We start from the raw sequence: 17,529 nt of genomic DNA on the forward strand, positions 1-17,529 counted from the left end.
GTTGATGGCATCAAGATTGCTAGTAAAGCAAACCTCTATTAACATAATGTTGCAAACGATGCTACTTCAAACTTTAAGACTGACAATGCCAAGTAACCTTACTAGGAGTCACATGAATTTGCCAACATTTATAGTGGAAGTTGCGCCATGAAATAGACTGAGATTCCAACTTTGCACACGAATAGTGTTAGTCTATGTAAATGACAACATCTAACATCGGACATACTGAAAAATTAATGTTTGTATTTTGTATAAACATTTCATAATTGAAGACTGTAAGATATTTTTTTACAATATCTTCTCAAAACCGTCAATGTTGTCTCAGGATCGGTTATTATTAAATATCTCTAATATGGCTTTCTAAAAAAATAAAATAAAATAGTTTAACCACCCGCAGTCTAGACTATTCAATCGGAAGTTTTAGCGATGACCGCTTTCGTTACTGTTATTAGTAGTAGTATTAAAAGGGATCTCGTTCGCTTCTAGAGTCCGTTGAGCACAGTTTTGATTGATCATAAGGTCGGGATATTACAAGACCCACACGTAAATCATGGTTATTTGATGTCATTAGTTGTGCTACGCTCGAACGATCACGATTCACACTTTTGTATGACGTTACACAGAGTTCATTTTACAGCCAATTTCACCACTCGATCGAGAAACTGCTCGTAACATTATGATTTATTTATGTTTTACAGAGATTCGAACGAGACGTGTTATAACATCCCAGATAAACGTCAAAACTCTGCGTATTATTACATTTGTTATCTATTTTTTCGTATGCGACAAAGTATCTTGATAAGAGGCTCTGTCAACTAGTTCCTCTGTCACGTTTAGTTTGGACATTGAATTTTTATAACTAAAGGCTTTTTTAGTCGCGTGCAAGCGACTCTATAAGTCACTCCGTCGGTTGGTCGGTCGGTCGGTCAGTCGGTCTGTCCGTAACACTTTTGTGCTTGGCCTTTTTGGTTAAGATCAAAGGTATGTTGTTAATAGATGCTGTTCTTAGCTTTTTAAGCTTTTCTTGGCTTTTTGGCCAAGATCAAAGTGTAATATCTGTTCTTACTACATGCTGTACTTATGTTTGTAAATTTGTGATATAAAGTGGGGGATCACTTTTCTGTATTAACTTATTGTAAAATGATCACCCACTTTACAACCAGTCAGTTTCAAAGCCATTCAAGTCATTCTCCAGATCAGCCAATTTGTTTTTGAAGGATTCCAGTTATTTTTTTAGCATTCAAGTCATTCTTAAAGTCATTCAATTCATCCTTAAGTTCATTAAAGTCATTCTAAATCATTTACTTTTTATTTAAGTCAGTTCAGCCCATTTTTCGGTCATTTTAGTTTATTTTTAAGAATTTCATGTCAATCCTACATTCAGGCAGTCATTCATTACACGAGAGCACGCTATCGGCCTTGTTTAGACTAGCGGGGCTAGTCCATGGGCACTGCCCGAGAAAATTGAAGAATCAAGTAAACTCATGCTCTTAACCTCCGAACTTTAATCGTTTTTGTAATTATCTAGAATATAACTATATTAATTTCAGTGCTCTGTATGTATAAAGTGGCTGCTTATTAATTAAAATTTAACGTTTCATAACTTTGAATGGGTGTCTTCATCAGAAAGAAGCAAGGAATTTTTTGCGTTGTAGAGGAAATTAAAATTATTGCTTTTATGCCCGACCACTGTGAGGACGTTAATGTTTGATATAAATATAAGTATTTGTTCATGAAATATGTTGTACTAATTAATAGTTTTAAGAAGATTGGTGTAGAATTAACATGCCTTTATGCATAAATCTACTGTGAATTTAAGTAATAATTGGTGCTCGAATTAAATTTTTATTCATGTGAGATAAAGGTGAAAAAAACTAGGAGAAAAATTAGTAGAAAATAGAATCAAGGGGAGGATTACCATTATACAAACATATTGAGTAACATTCTCAAATGCGGATAATGAAAAATGGGCGTGAAGAATCAAATAAGATAGAAAGAATGAGAAGGAAAGCACCGTCCAAACTATGTACTAGATGGACTAAAGATAACACACACTAGAAAACAGATCTGACTGCGCAAAGGATATGTAAAAAAAAAAAAAGAAACTGAATTCCCACTACAGCAACAAAAAAAAACGTGAAAATAGTCAATTACGTGAAATCCTGTAAAGTTGAGTTACGTTATACTTGGCTTTAGTAATTCAGAAATATAAAACTGAAAAGAAATGAATAAATATTCGGGTCGGCTTTTTTTTTATTAACGAATGCATTGATTACCGTTACTCTCCCGCCTCGACACCACTAAAAAGTCTCTCCCTGCCACACCTAGCCTGGCACATTAAGCAACATTAAGCCTGATCAGTACCAGAGAGGAAATATATTTGGGAATACCAGGCGCTGTATGTAGAGGATGTGGACACCTCCTTACAAAAGTTGCAAAAACCTTACATCATCATCTCCCCTACCGACCGCTTGTGAATTTAATACTCCCATGAAACTCCCTCTTTCAGAGGAAGTCGATTAAACTCGCTTCAAAGTTAGTGCCACAGTTTCAAGTTTTTTTTTCCATTTTGTTACATTTAATAAGAAGGGTCAACTTTGGGGTCCGTAATGATGATTATGAATGTAGACCATCCAAACATGACACTTGGAATTGTTTATGACTCCCATTACTTTTCTTTTTTGGGGTGTCAATCTTTCATTTGTTGTGTCTGTATTTGTCATAGGATCCCATCATAGGGATAATGTGTAGCCATTTAATATGTAGAAATGACAGTGGACTATCAAATACTTTGTTTGTGGTAGATGTGCCAATTGATTAAAAATGTATTAAAATTCTGAGTCATTAGTAGTTAAATTATCAATACATAGAACTTATGATGGCAGCTGAAAGTGAGGACTGCTCGTGATGGATTTAGAGGTCAAGTCTACATAATGAAGAATGTGTGAAAGTGCGGATTGTATTAAGAACTTAAATTTCAGATTTTATCTGTTATTAATGGTTTGAGATTTGCTATGACGAGATTGTCTATCAACCTTCTCCCTAGTGGCTAATAGGTTGAATGTGATGCTTGTAATATATACGTGTGTGTGTGTGCTCGCGCGTGTGTGCGCGTGTGTGTACACACACACACATACATATATATATATATATATATATATATATATATATATAGAGAGAGAGAGAGAGAGAGAGAGAGAGAGAGAGAGAGAGCGAGAGAGAGAGAGAAAGAGGTAGAGAAAGATATAAGTGGCACAGATATACTCGTATATAAGAAAAAATTGGTGACAATACTTAATAATAAAATGTATTTGATTATCAAACAATAAGAAAATAACATTCAAAGTAATTAATTATGGACTCAAATATTTTTGTCGAAAAGTGGGAGGAGGCAATGGGGCGATAATTTAATGGGTCAGTTCTTTCGCCAGAATTCTTAAAAACTGATACCACAGGATCAGTTTTCCAGCAGCCCGGAACGCAAGATTCATTAAGGCATTTGTTGTAAAGTTTGGAGAGAACTGGAGCTACTTCGGCAGAACATTTTTTTAATAGCACAGTTGGGATGAGATCAAGTCCATATGCTTTTGAAGTGTTAAGGTTTTTTTTCGATAGCATGCACCTGAGAAGAGGTGATTTTCAGACCATCTAGCGTGGCGTCTGTCCGCAAGGAAAGTCAGGGAGGGGGTTGTTAGCAGGGTCCAGCGTGGAATTGGAGGCAAACTGACTGGCGAGCATGTTAGCCTTGTCGGTTACTGAGCAAACAACCTCATGATTGTTGGTGTGTGGGGAAATTGTTGATTGCCCATTATTTACTACACTATTGTAGATTTTCCAGAACTCACGGGTTCCTAATTTTTGTGCTTTGATGCGTTTTTTTTGGTGGTTTCAGTAAATTCTCTCTTAGCTGTCGCTATTTCTTTCTTACAGTTACTTCTGGCTTCTACATACTTCTGTCTGTTTGAACTGGACTTCTGTCGGTTAAATCTACGGTATGTATGCTGCCTTTGAGCAATGGCAGTTGCACAAGTAGAAGTAAACCATTGGGGAGAGTAAGACTTGCTAAAAAATTTCCGCGTTGAAACATGCGCTTCAATTGCCATTTTGAATCATTCGCTGGTCTCATTTGCGCACTGTTCAGCAGGAAGAGAAAAGATATTTCCCTATGGGGCATCTCTGATAAGATCTCTGATGGCTTCCCAGTCAGCCTTTTTATAGTATCTTGTTGTTTTGACCAATGACTCTTCAGTTTTGGCTCTAGATTTTAGTGTGATTACGACCATTATCACTGCATGATCAGTGTTCCCAAGTGGGCTGTCGGCATTTGTTATACAATCGTCGGGAACTTTGGTCAGAAACAGATATAGAAGTGATGCGTGTTGTTCGTGTTGGTCTGGGAAACGGGTTGGAAACGTAACCATCTGTGATAGACTATGGCACATCGAGGCTTAATATTTCTTATCAGGGAAGAAGAGCAATATTGAAAAAACCTGACGTAAAAACACTAACTTTAAATTAAAAAAATAATACTATATATAAAACTTGAATAGGTATTAAATAATAGAGATAGATAGTAAAGGTAAGTAGAAAGAAATAAATAAAATACTGGAGTAAATGTTAAAAAATAATTGAATAAAATAAAAAATACAAATATAATATTTAAAATAAAATATAAAATAAAAATCTCAATCCAAACGTTAAAAAGTCAGCATAGTAAGGTTTACAAGGGTGGCCCGGGAAGCCACGTTGTTATCCAGTAAATCTCCAGCGCAAATCACAATATCGAGGATAAAAATCCAGGTATAAAAGCATCCGATAAAACTTTGTAGAAAGTAATCCACGCAAGTGCCGTGAATTGGCAAACAGTTTCTAGACAGCAATGTGCAAAAAAAAAAGATAGAAAACCAAATATACGAGAAGAGAAATATCAGATCTTATAGTCCATAAATTAAGCAGACTCAAATATGGACAAGTCAAGAATCCAGATGATGAAAATCTAGTTACACCCCACTACAAAAAAAAGGAGGGTATGTGAAAGTTAGAGAAAGACCAATACTTTCAAAACGCAGCAAGAATTACAAAACTGAAGTTCTTCGGATTCAAATAAAGATTAGATATCTTACTGTATTCCTCCAATACAAATGAGGGGTTGAATAGAAATATAATGACGCGGACAGAAATTATTTTTTTTAAATTAGTTCAAAACACGATGTATGGAGCAATGCAGGTAAAACAAAAGAAAATAATTTAAGATATAAATTAAATATTATATAGAGGGTGCGGCAGAAATATCTCCCATATTTTGATATTCGATCTCCCCAGTCGGGCTCGTGTAGTTTCCGAGCAACCATTAATTTATATGGATGAAACCGCATATCAGCGTATAGAATTTTTATGACGATTCGATCAGACAACCTCAAAGCCAAAGCATGTTTGTGAGTTTAACGTGTAAGAATCTGAGTAAAAGAAAGTCTCACAGTTCGAATACTGTCAGCCGTTCGAGCGCATCGAGGTATTCCAGGAGGCTTTATTTTAAGTGCCGAACCTGGAGCTCTAAAATTTACAACCAATAGCTGTATTGATTTTCTGTCTGAGACAGCATCATACCGTTCTAGTTTGTAATGAACTTTGAAAGCTCTGTGTTGCAGTTATAGATTCACCATTCTTCAAAAAATATTTTTACAATAAAAGCACTATGTGTACCATTCTAAAGAATATTGTTTCATGACGATATCTTATAAAATGGCAAGTTATTATTTAAATGAAGACATCATAAGTGCTTGCATCAGTTCATTAACAACATACAGTTGAAGGGTTAAAATGTAAGAGGTATTTCCGCTGCCAGACCCTCCCCCACAGGTTCCTCAAACCCCAAAACCAAAACATTATCGACATACCAAACGCCTTCCACCCTGCCTCCTTGTTCCATTCCTCTTTTCCTCTTCCGCCCTCCTCGCAAACCCCCTGACCTCATTCACTCTTCGACTCTTTCATCCCAAAATAGCGAACATTTCTGTAAAAGTCTGAGGACGCTACAGATGGCCAAAAAACGGCCGTGTAGCCGAAACAATAATGTAACTTAACAGAAAGATACGGTAATAAAAAATAAAACGCATATTTGCTCTACAGCAGTATTGAACACTCTTTTCTCCAGTTTTTATTAATTACCATCTCCACTATATATATATATATATATATATATATATATATATATATATATATATATATATATATATATACATATATATGTATATATATATATATATATATTATATATACCATCTAAATCCCTCCAAAGAAAACACCACTAATTTTTTTCCCAATAGCCAATCTTTGGTCAATAAAATGGCAATGGACTTGAACATCCCCTTCCTCTAATAAGCTTGATTAATAGCAGTACTAATGATATAAATAGTGATAGTCCTTCACATAACAATTCCCATGATAATAACTTTGGAAAGCAAATTTTTATTTTCGTATAAGTTTTATGAAGAGGTCTCTAGTTAGTAACTGACTGAAACATGTTCATGGTTGTGTAGCAACATAGTACTGCGTATGTAAAAACAAATAAAGTATATATATATATATATATATATATATATATAAATTTAATGTGGTTAAATATAGACCAGTTAATATGATTAAAAAAATAAAAAATGGTAACAGCCTTGCTAAACGGGGTTCGTCCCTCGCTCAACAGATAAAAATCTAGCAAAATTGCGATTTAAAATTGTCATGGATATGTCGAGAGGAGAGAAAAAATAATAAATAAATAGATAAAATAAACAGGAAAACTTACACGGAAATCAAACTACGGTGTATTTTGCATTGAACCCACGTGTTGTAGACCTATGTTGTCGTCTATTTGCAAATATGTTCTTTCCCCGATCATAATATTTCTATTATTTATTTATTCAAACTAGTAGTTGCAGGTGTGTGTTGAGTAAAAACATAAATAAATAAAATTTGAATAGACAGGCAGGCAGGCAGGCCCGAACCCGTACCGCGAAAGAGGAAAAGAACATGACATCTTTGCTGTTGCGTCCGTCGCGTAACTGGAAGTGAGGAATGTTTTAATTAAGGCTAGTACAATCAGAAAGAAGGGATGACTTTCGAAATTATCGGTGGAAAAAGCGACCCCTCTTTGTAGAAAAGTGCCCAGGGTGAAGAAATTAATGTTTTTAGTAAATTGTTCGATATTTGTCGTTCGAAGTCTCGCACTTCAAAACAATACCGATCCCGTGAAAATCCCTCACCTCTGTACAAAGTTTAAGGCAGACATACAAACATACATACATATAAACAGACAGGTGCAATTTATATTATAGACTAGCGGGGCTACCCGGCGTTGCTCGGGACCGTATAAACAATGAAAAAATTGAATTTGGTTTTGTAATATATTTGTTATTCTTATGAGAAAGGAATTTTGTATGTTTATGTATCATTTGCTATTTCGAGCAAAAGAATATTTTACCTACATAAGACGGGTATTACACATATGAAATAATTGTATCTTACCTAGGGTAGGTAATTTACAGCATGTATATGCAAGGACAGATAATATCTTTCTTCTTTCAGTAGTCCGTCGCTGACGACGATGACGTTGCACCATGCCTAACAGTCACAGATAGATTACGCCTGATGGACTCGCTGGTGACTGTGGAGTCCAATTCGTGAATTGCATACACGGCCGCAGGCAGCACAGGGGAAGATGCCGTCTGCCTGCTGCGCCGCGTGCCTTTGGTGTCTTCTTCGCTCTGCTCGGTCGTTATAGGTGGAGGTGAAAGTTTCCAAGCCCTCTTGGCAGATGTTTCGCCATTTTCTCCGATCAGCAGCAGCATGTTCGATGGCGTTGGATTCTATGCCACACTTTTTCAATGATGTTTTTGTTAGTCCTTAAAACGTTTACGTGGACCCCCAGGGTTGCGTCTACCCTCTGCAAGTTCCCCGTAGAGGACCTTGCGTGAGAGCCTTTCTGCTGGCATACGGATGGTGTGACCAAGCCACCTAAGTTGTCTATGAGTTAGAATTATTTCAAGTGGGTCCATTTGAGTGCGCCTACGTATCTCATTGTGTGGCACCCTGTGCCACCATTTTAAACCTAGTATACGCTGTAAGCAGTTGATATGAAATGCTTCTAGCTTTTTCAGGTGGCGTCTATGGCACCCATGACTCGCTGCCATACAAGAGGATGGAGAGACAGATTGCTCTGTAGACAGAAACCTTGGTGGTGGTGGTGAGGTTACGGTTCATAAAAACTCTGTGCGAGAGTCTACTAAAGGCTGCAGCAGCCAGACCAATGCGCCGTTGGACCTCACTTGTTAGGTCACAGGAGTCAGTGAGCACTGAGCCAAGATAAGTAAACTCTTGAGTGTTTTTCAGTGGCTGTTGGTTGATTGTGAACATTGGTGGTTCCTGACGATGTTCACATATGGTAAGTTTCTCTGTTTTGTTGATGTTGATGGCTAGACCAGCTCGGGAGTAAATGTTGGAGATAGTGTTGATGGTGCGCTGAAGACTCTCTTCAGATGAGCTCACCAGAGCTGTGTCATCAGCGTATTGCAATTCATGGATTGCTTCTTCTGTCACACGTGATCTGGCATGGAGGCGACGCAGGTTGAAGAGGTTGCCATCCAGCCGGTATGAGAGGCGGATCCCATCAGGAGGATGGATTTGCTGTTTGGCAACATTGGAAACCGCAGCAAGAAAAAGATTAAACAAGATGGGCGCAATGACGCATCCCTGCTTCACACTCGATTCTACCAGGAAGGGCTCAGATTTTAGTCCTGAACTGGAGACGCGAGCCATAGATCCATTATAGAAAGCCTTCAGGACATCCAGGAATATTGGTGGGCAGCCAAATTTGACGAGTACCTCCCAGAGCAAAGGACAGATAATATACAACACATGTATCTCATCAAATCCCAAGCGATGCCAGGAATTTTGCTATTATATATTCTCACCTATTTCATTTAATCCCGGGCAACGCTGGGTGTTTTGCTAGTATATATCTCAATCAATCTCATTAAATCATGGGCGGCGCAAGGTATTCTGTTAGTATATATTTCAATCAATATAATTAAATCCAAGGCAGCGCCAAGTATTCTACTAGTATATATTTGCATCTATCTCATTACATCCCAGGTGACCATGTATTCTGCTTGCATACATTTGCATGTATCTCATTGAATCCAGGGTGACTCCGGGTAATCTGTAAGTATATATGTTGACGTATCTCGTTGAATCCCATAATTCTTGGATTGTTACAAATTTCGACAATTTAACCCACATCATCGCTGACCTGTCTAAAATAATAACTTTGAGATATTGTCTTGGCTGGTTTTTCATTACAAACACATCATCCAAATAACTCACATTTCATCATTTTTCATAATTTTTGGATATGTTACTAATTTCAACAACAATGTCACATGATTAAACTTACATTATCGCCTCAACTCTTACTAAAATAAATAAAAAACATTGATACATAGGCTATGGTATATTACTAATTTCTACTATCATTTCTCATGAGTAAATCCACATTATCGCCCCATTCTATCACTAAAATAATAACTTTTAGACATTGTATGACTAGTTATTTCATTACAAACCCACCAACAAAGTAACTCACAATATATCATTTTTCATAATTCCTGGATATGTTACTAATTTCGACGATTATTTTTAATGAAGTACCCCAAATAATCGCCACCTCTTGTTAAAATAATAACTTCAATAAATTGTCTGGTATATCCACTTCATTACGAATATACCAATCAAATAACTCACATTTCATCATTTTTCATAATTTTTGATATGTTGCTAATTTCAACCGTCATTTTTTCTGAGTTCAATCACATAATCCTCTTACTAAAATAATACCTTTGAGACATTTCTAGGCTGTTTATTTCATTACAAACACATCAATAAAATACCTCACATTTCATCATTTTTCATAATTCTTGAATATGTTATGAATTTCGACAATCAAATTGAATGAGTGCGCACATATAATCGCCCAATTCTTACTAAAATCATAAATTTGCTACATTGACTGGGCTGTTTTTCATTATAAACACACCAATCAAATAACTAAAACTTCATTTTTCATACTCCTTGGATATGTTACTAATTTCGACAATAATTTTTCATGAGTTAAACCACATTATCGCCACCTCCTATTACTAAAATAATAACTTTCAGATATTGTATGGCTATGTATTGCTTAACTTTCGTGATCTGCATAAGTCATTTCGTAATCCTAAGTAGTCACCCATCCTAGAATGACCAGACTATGTATTGCTTAACTTTCGTGATCTACATAAGTCATTTGGTAATCCCAAGTAGTCACCCATCCTAGAATGACCAGACTATGCATTGCTTAACTTTCGTGATCTGCATAAGTCATTTGATAATCCCAAGTAGTCACCCATCCTAGAATGACCATACTATATATTGCTTAACTTTCGTGATCTGCATAAGGCATTTGATAATCCCAAGTAGTCACCCATCCTAGAATGACCAGACTATGTATTGCTTAACTTTTGTGATCTGCAGAATCTATGCTATTTTTCACCTTTGGATGTCCTGAGTAATACATGTGGTTTTGCGATTTGCGAACACCTTATAAATTACATGCGTGTGTCATGAATTTCAGTGCTGACATGTTTACAATCTAGAGTAGGTCGTTCTTGCCCTTTTATCTAAAAATTCTAGAAACCATTTTTATTAAGGCCTTGAGACCTCTTTGCAAGCAAAAAGAAAATCTCTTAACACTTAATTTAATTCCCATGTGATGTTTTTCCTCAGTTTTTTAATTTTTTCATATTTATTAATTTTCATATTCATGATAGTTTTCTATTTTTTAATCGTTTTTTTTTCTCGATTTAGCTCTGTTGAGCGAGTAACGAAACCGGTTAGCTAGCTTTAACTGTTTTTATTTTTTGTATCATCATGTTTATTTGTCTATATTTAGCCATTATCTATATATCTATAAAAGTGAACGTGTCTGTCTGTCTGTCTGTCTGTCTGTGTACATTTCCCTACGCAATAACTCTGTCAATTTTTAGTCTATAGACTCGAAATTTGAAATACCGGGTACTGAGATTTGGGAAAATCGATGTGACGGGTGTCAGCCAGAAATTTGGCTGTTAAGGGGTCAAATTTCAACGATTTGACCATTAAGAACTCTACCAAACTCGTCCGACAATTTTGGGTCTAGACACTTGAAATTTTAGATATAGGTTCCTTGAACCTGGATCTAACTTAATAAAGTGATTTGAGCCCGAAACTATAAATTTTAAGGGGTCATAATAGGGATCAAATTTTAAAAAAAATTGACGTCTGCGGTCTATACCAAATTACTCACACAATTTCTGGTCTAAACATTTGAAATTTTACATAAAGTGTATTCAGAGATAGGGCAAGCTTTTTTATCAGTTTGGGTCGAAAATTTTTAGTTACCAATATATAAATGTATGTATGTATGTCTGTTTGCATGTCTGCCTTAAACTTTCAATAGAGGCGACGGATTTTTTCAAGATCAGTATCGTTTTAAAGTTCGATATTTCATACGACAAATGTCGAAAAATTGTCTAAAAACATTAATATCTTCCCCTTCAACTAGGCACTTGTCTACAGGGGGGTCACTTTTTTCGCCGATATTTTTTAAAGTTATATCTCCTTTATATTATCTAGCCTTAATTTTTAAAAATGTCGCTTCTGGATTGGCGGTGGTCGTAACAGCATAAACGTTAGGTTTTACTCCGTTCTTTTCCTCCTTTGCGGTACGGGTTCGAGCCTGCCTTCCTACTACCACTTTTTTTTTTTTTGCTCAGCATACACATCCAAACACCCGGGCAACGCCGGGCGCCCATGCTAGTATATATATATAACCCGAAACTCCAAACAAGCTGCGCCGATTTTTACTAAATTTCACACAAATGTACTTTATATGTTTTACGTAGATTTTGTATCGGAATGTTTTTGATCATATCGAAAATCGTAAATCGATAGACGAAAAATCTTCTTAAACAAAAATAGTCCAATTTTGAACAAAATTACTACTATATTAGCTAACGCGAAGATTTTAAAAGTTTTATCACTACACAAGCAGAATGGTCCGGCGTATAAAATTAATAGTAGCTTCTTTGGTAAGACATGGGAGTGTTCGATAGAACGTTTCTGTTTAGAGCAGAACTGAACCATAATACTTGACTTTTGAATATTAAACTTTAATTAAAGCCATTATACGCTTATAAGTTTGTTCCTGGTGCTTTGCAGTGGGTCCACAACTAAAGCAAGCAATAAATAGATTTAATTGAAAAATAAGTAATTTCACTGATTTTAATGACTATAAACGTATAGTGTGGAAAATTAATCGATCATTAATCAACTCAGGGCAAAAACGAGTCCTTCTGCTAGTATATATATATATATATATATATATATATATATATATATATATATATATATATATATATATATATAATTCGAAAAGGTCGAACTTTCTTATTGAACGCCAACGGCAATGAATTGTGGCGTAAAAATGAGAGGAAACCTCATTTATTTCCTTTGGAGCATTTCCTCTTAGAGCGTGACAGATGCGATAAAAATTAAGCGCCACCTTCTTTTTTTCACTTCATCATTTGTGATTAGAGCCATTTTCTGTTTTCAGCCAACCGTTTAATTGGGCAAAACTGAACTTCAACCGACAGACAAAAAAAAACATGATCAGTTTTATTTATTTCATTGCTCTAAGCTAAACCAATTTTGGACAGGAAAACCGGTACGCGAGGAGAAAGAGAGACCACTTATTTTTACTCTTTAATTTAAAACTATGTTTGACAGTAAACGTCTTTGATACTAGTTAGGATGAAATGAAAGCGATTATAAAAAAAAATTTACGTATGTCAGACGCCGATAATATTTGGTAAATGGAATACATGAACAAGTCTTTTTTTTCTTATTGTGAACAGAAAATAAAATGTAATACTATTTACTAAACATTCTAACAAAAATATAAGCATATGTACATTATTGTTGGAACAAAAAGTGATATTAAGACTTGAATTAGAATGTCGATGATTGTAATAATATTTAATATAATATAGCATTGGCAACATTAACAAAATATATAACTAATGGCTATTTTATTTTTTAATATTAACATCAATATCCAAATAGCAGACTTCAATAATTAACAACATTAAAATCGATGTCACTGTTCAGGTTTGAGAGACAATGACTACACATGGTAAGGGTAGCTGCGTGTGTAATTTGAAGGTAAGGGTTGCGTAATTAGCAACCACACTTCTACTGTATCGGCACTGTTTGAATCCAGTAACAAGGAGACGTTCAGGACGATTGACCCCTTCTCAGGTACATGGTATCATAAAAGAATCTAAACACCTCAAAACCATGTGGACCTGATCTCATCCCGGTTGTGCTATTCAAAAAATGCTCCGCTGATGTTGCTCCAGTTCTATCCAAACTTTTCAATAAATGCCTAAACGGATCTTGCTTTTCTGACTGCTGGAAAACTGCTTCTGTGGTACCAATTTTCAAGAATTCTTGCGAAAGAACTGACCCATTAAATTATCGCCCCATTAGACTTCTTCCACTTTTCGGCAAAATATTTGAGTTCTTAATTAATCAAACTCTAGTCCATCATCTTATAGCTGCTAAACTCCTGACCGAAAAAATATGGATTTAGGCAAGCACGTTCTACAGCAGACATCCTAACCGTAATCTCTGCACGTATATACCGTTCACTGGATAAAACAGAGGAGGGTAGAGCGGTAGCCTGGATATATCTAAGGCTTTTGATAGGGTATGGCACGATGGTCTTCTATGGAAAATTATATCTTATGGTATCACTGGAAGAATACATAATGTAATTAAATCCTTCTTAAATAAGAGAAAAATCCAGGTTGTCCTCGACAGTCATACATCTAAACAATATGATAGGGGTCTATTTTTGGGTCTTTATTATTCCTGACATTCATAAATTACCTCCCTGATAAAATTGCTTTGGAGATGATTATATTTGCTGATGATACCACTCTCTATAACATACACGAAGGAAAACAAAGGAACGCATATCCAAGGAAATGCCAGAAACACTAGAGGATGGCATCAAATCTGTAATTGAATGGGTACAAAAATGGATGGTCACTACCACCAATAGCAATGGCCAAGAACACATTACCCGAAAGTACTTCCTTTAAAATCTTCAGCCTAACGTTTAAAGGGAACATGAACTAGAATAGATACATTGAGAACATTGCAAAGGCTGCTGCGAGGAAGGTGTGCTCTCTCTACCGTGCTAGAAAACTACCTTTACCTAAAAGTATCTTGTACCTCCATAAGGCCACCATTCGCCCATATATGGAATACTGTTGTCACATTCAGGCTGGTGCATCTACTATTTGTCTCTCACTCCTGGACAGGGTTCAAAAGAGAGTCGCCAACATGATAGGTCCTGGACTGTCATCTAGACTTCAGCCTCTGTCACATCGACGAAATGTTGCATCTCTCTGCCTGGTGAATGCTCTGGCGAACTACAAGCACTTGTACCCCCTCGACGTGAATACCCTCGACAAACCCGACAAGCAGCTAAATCTCACCCCATCACAGTAGAGATCCCTAGGTGTAAGAAGGCCTTCTACTCCAATAGTTTCTTCCCCAGAACTGCTAGACTTTGGAACTCCCTTCCAGGATTCTGCTTTCCCAACTGTACTGACATGCAGAAGTTTAAGTGTAATAGGAGCAGATATCTTGCTACTTATCCCTCTTCATAATGCCCCTGCAACTTATGTCCCCGATAGTAGCCCCCTACTTCAAAGTGGCACTGTGCCTCGTTTGGGGTGAAAATTGAATAAAAAAAAAAGATAACACCTGGAATTCCGAAATGGCCACACATTTTTTAGAACTTGCCTGGCTCAACGTTGCTGAACTTCTGTGATTTAAGGGGAACCCGTATGTCAACGTGATTATGCCGTATATGACACATTGAAATTATATAAATCAATAAGATCGGTCAATTGTACGTGCTATTTACACCGATGAGCAGCTAACAGCTCCGCAATCTCATCCAGTAGCACGATCAAAAGGAGGAAGCAACCTGCAGTTTCGACCCCTTCTCCTCTACTGCATCTTTGGAGTGCGCCTTTTTCCAATCGGGATCGTATCGGTACTAGTGTAACCTCCATCTTTTTCAACACTCTTTGTTTTGTCATTGTTTTGTTTTTAACTATAGTATTATTCCCCCTCCACATCTGTCACAAAGTTTTCTTTTATTTCTGCCTTTGTGTAACAGAGCGCGGTCATACGTATGCTGAGTCGTCTGCGAATTGACGTCACGGTAAGGAAAAAGAAAAAGATTATAACAAAAAGTGTGCACGGACGGACGATCATGTTCGAGATATGTAAGGTTGGAGATACGGGAAACAATCTCGTTTTACTTGGGAAAGTAACCGTAAATAAATGTCGTTGTTACAACGGGAAAAAAAAGTGAGTCGAGCTATTCTTTGTTTTGGTCTCCTTTGAGACGTACTCTGATACAACGTGTAGGGTCATGAGTTGCTACATGTTAACGCGCTTGTAAACGGGTATTATGTTACAATTGTACAACAAAAATGGTGTTAGTAGCTTTTGCTCAACATATCGTCGAGTTCCCACAGCTAAATCATGATTATTCTTATTTTTGACACATTTTATTCCTCAACAATTTGTAGCTTCAACTCTTCCTCACTTCCAAAGAATACTGCATTCAAAACCACTTTTTACGTATGATTATTCATCCTCGAGTATCAGGTCAAACGATGGCTGTTATTGTTTTGTTTTTTTAACTCGGTACCATTTGAAATACCTATTTGGACACGAGTATGAATGTTAGTAGAAAAATAAAAAAAAAAGTCCCAAAAGATCTATTTTTCACCCATAAAACATCCGGGGGCTCAAGCCCCAGAATTTTCCAATGGTCAAATATTGCGTTTCATGCGTTCTTGCTTTAGGTAATTTTAAGCAAAATTCGATGGTCGGAAAAGATTCTAAAAAAAGTCCCGGAAAGTTCTATTTTTGTTCATTTTGACCCCTTTTGACCCCCTGGGGACGCAACCAGAATTTTTATCAAAAGTCTGAGAACGTTACATTTTCTCCCTTGGGTAGGTTTAACTTCATGAAAAATTTCAGAAAAATGTAATGGTTGTTATTGAGGATTTTAGGAACGAACAGACGAACGGGCAAACGGAGTTCCAAATCCGACTAAGTCGGTAGACCAATAAATAAACTCTTAACATTAAAAAAAACATTAACAAAAATAGCCAACCGCTAACAGTGAAAGCCACCACCAATAGATAACATGGATTTGAAAAGCTAAATGTTTGCATTAAAACTACCGACAGATAGCATTAACAAAATTAACTAGCTACTAACATTACAAGCAACCACTAATTGATAGCATTATGAAATTACCAGCTATTACCAGCAAAAACCACTAAGAACATTTAGCAATAACAAAAATCACGGACTATTAACAGTAAACGACACCTTTTATTCCTCAACAATTTGAAGCTTCAAGCCTCTCTCACATCCAAATAATGCTGGGTTGCTTAACATTCTTGATATTCAAAACCATTTTCATGTATGCTCATTCTTCTTCGGGTATCAGGTCTGTTATTGAAGATCATGGCTATTCAGTCCCTCTGCATTCGATCTTTCTGACAGTCGAGTTTGCAGTGACCCTGTTAATACTGTTAGTAAATGTTGTTCGTTGTTTTCCTCTGCTCTTTTGACAGCGATTTTTCCTACCATAAAGCTTTTTCCTAAGCCGTCCGCTCGCATTAAATGGCCAAAATCTTTAACTGTCCGGTGTGAACGGTGTTTAGTAATGGTTTACTGTACTCTACCTTACACGTGACTTCTTCGTTTTTCTTCTTTTATATCCATGAGATTCGTAGAATTATCCTTAAAAACCATATCCCTGCTTTTTCCAAACGACCGACAACTGATATAGATTAACCAACATAGCCAACTGTTAACATTAAAAGCGATCGTCAGCATAGGTGTTAACAAACGTTCTGGTAGGATTCGTGGAAATGCCACGAAATGAGAAATATATTTAATCAAATAAAATACTGATATTTTTCTTGTTAGCGCAAAAAAGTTAGCTTCTTGGGCAGAAAAAACAATAACACACAGCAAATATGACTATTAACAAATATAAATGAATATTTTAACAAATATGTTTAACATTTCTATCAAAATAGTGCCTATAAAATTTTAAATATAAAATAACATAAAACCAACCTAATGAGATAAATTAACATCACATTGTAAAAGACAATCTTTAATTTACTGCTTCAGTCCCGCACGTCTTGGCGAACAGTTTTTATTTTTTAGTCTTGTTTATTTCGAATATTCCCTTTTTTATGAAACGTTTCGGCGAAAAACCGCTGCGCGTCGAAATCACTATGAGTTTCTTTCACACATGATTACAACAATGATCGTATATTATAATAACGA

At 36.2% G+C, this 17,529-nt stretch overlaps 1 pseudogene; it reads left to right on the forward strand.

Annotated features, from left to right (window-relative positions):
* Nucleotides 1-1,016: 1,016 nt before the first annotated feature.
* LOC145240590 (U2 spliceosomal RNA) lies at nucleotides 1,017-1,153 on the forward strand (annotated as a pseudogene).
* The last annotated feature ends 16,376 nt before the right edge of the window (nucleotides 1,154-17,529 follow it).

This window comes from Euprymna scolopes, chromosome 19 (assembly GCF_053919585.1).
Source record: "Euprymna scolopes isolate OS-2025 chromosome 19, ASM5391958v1, whole genome shotgun sequence".
NCBI classification, from domain to species: Eukaryota; Metazoa; Mollusca; class Cephalopoda; order Sepiida; family Sepiolidae; genus Euprymna; species Euprymna scolopes.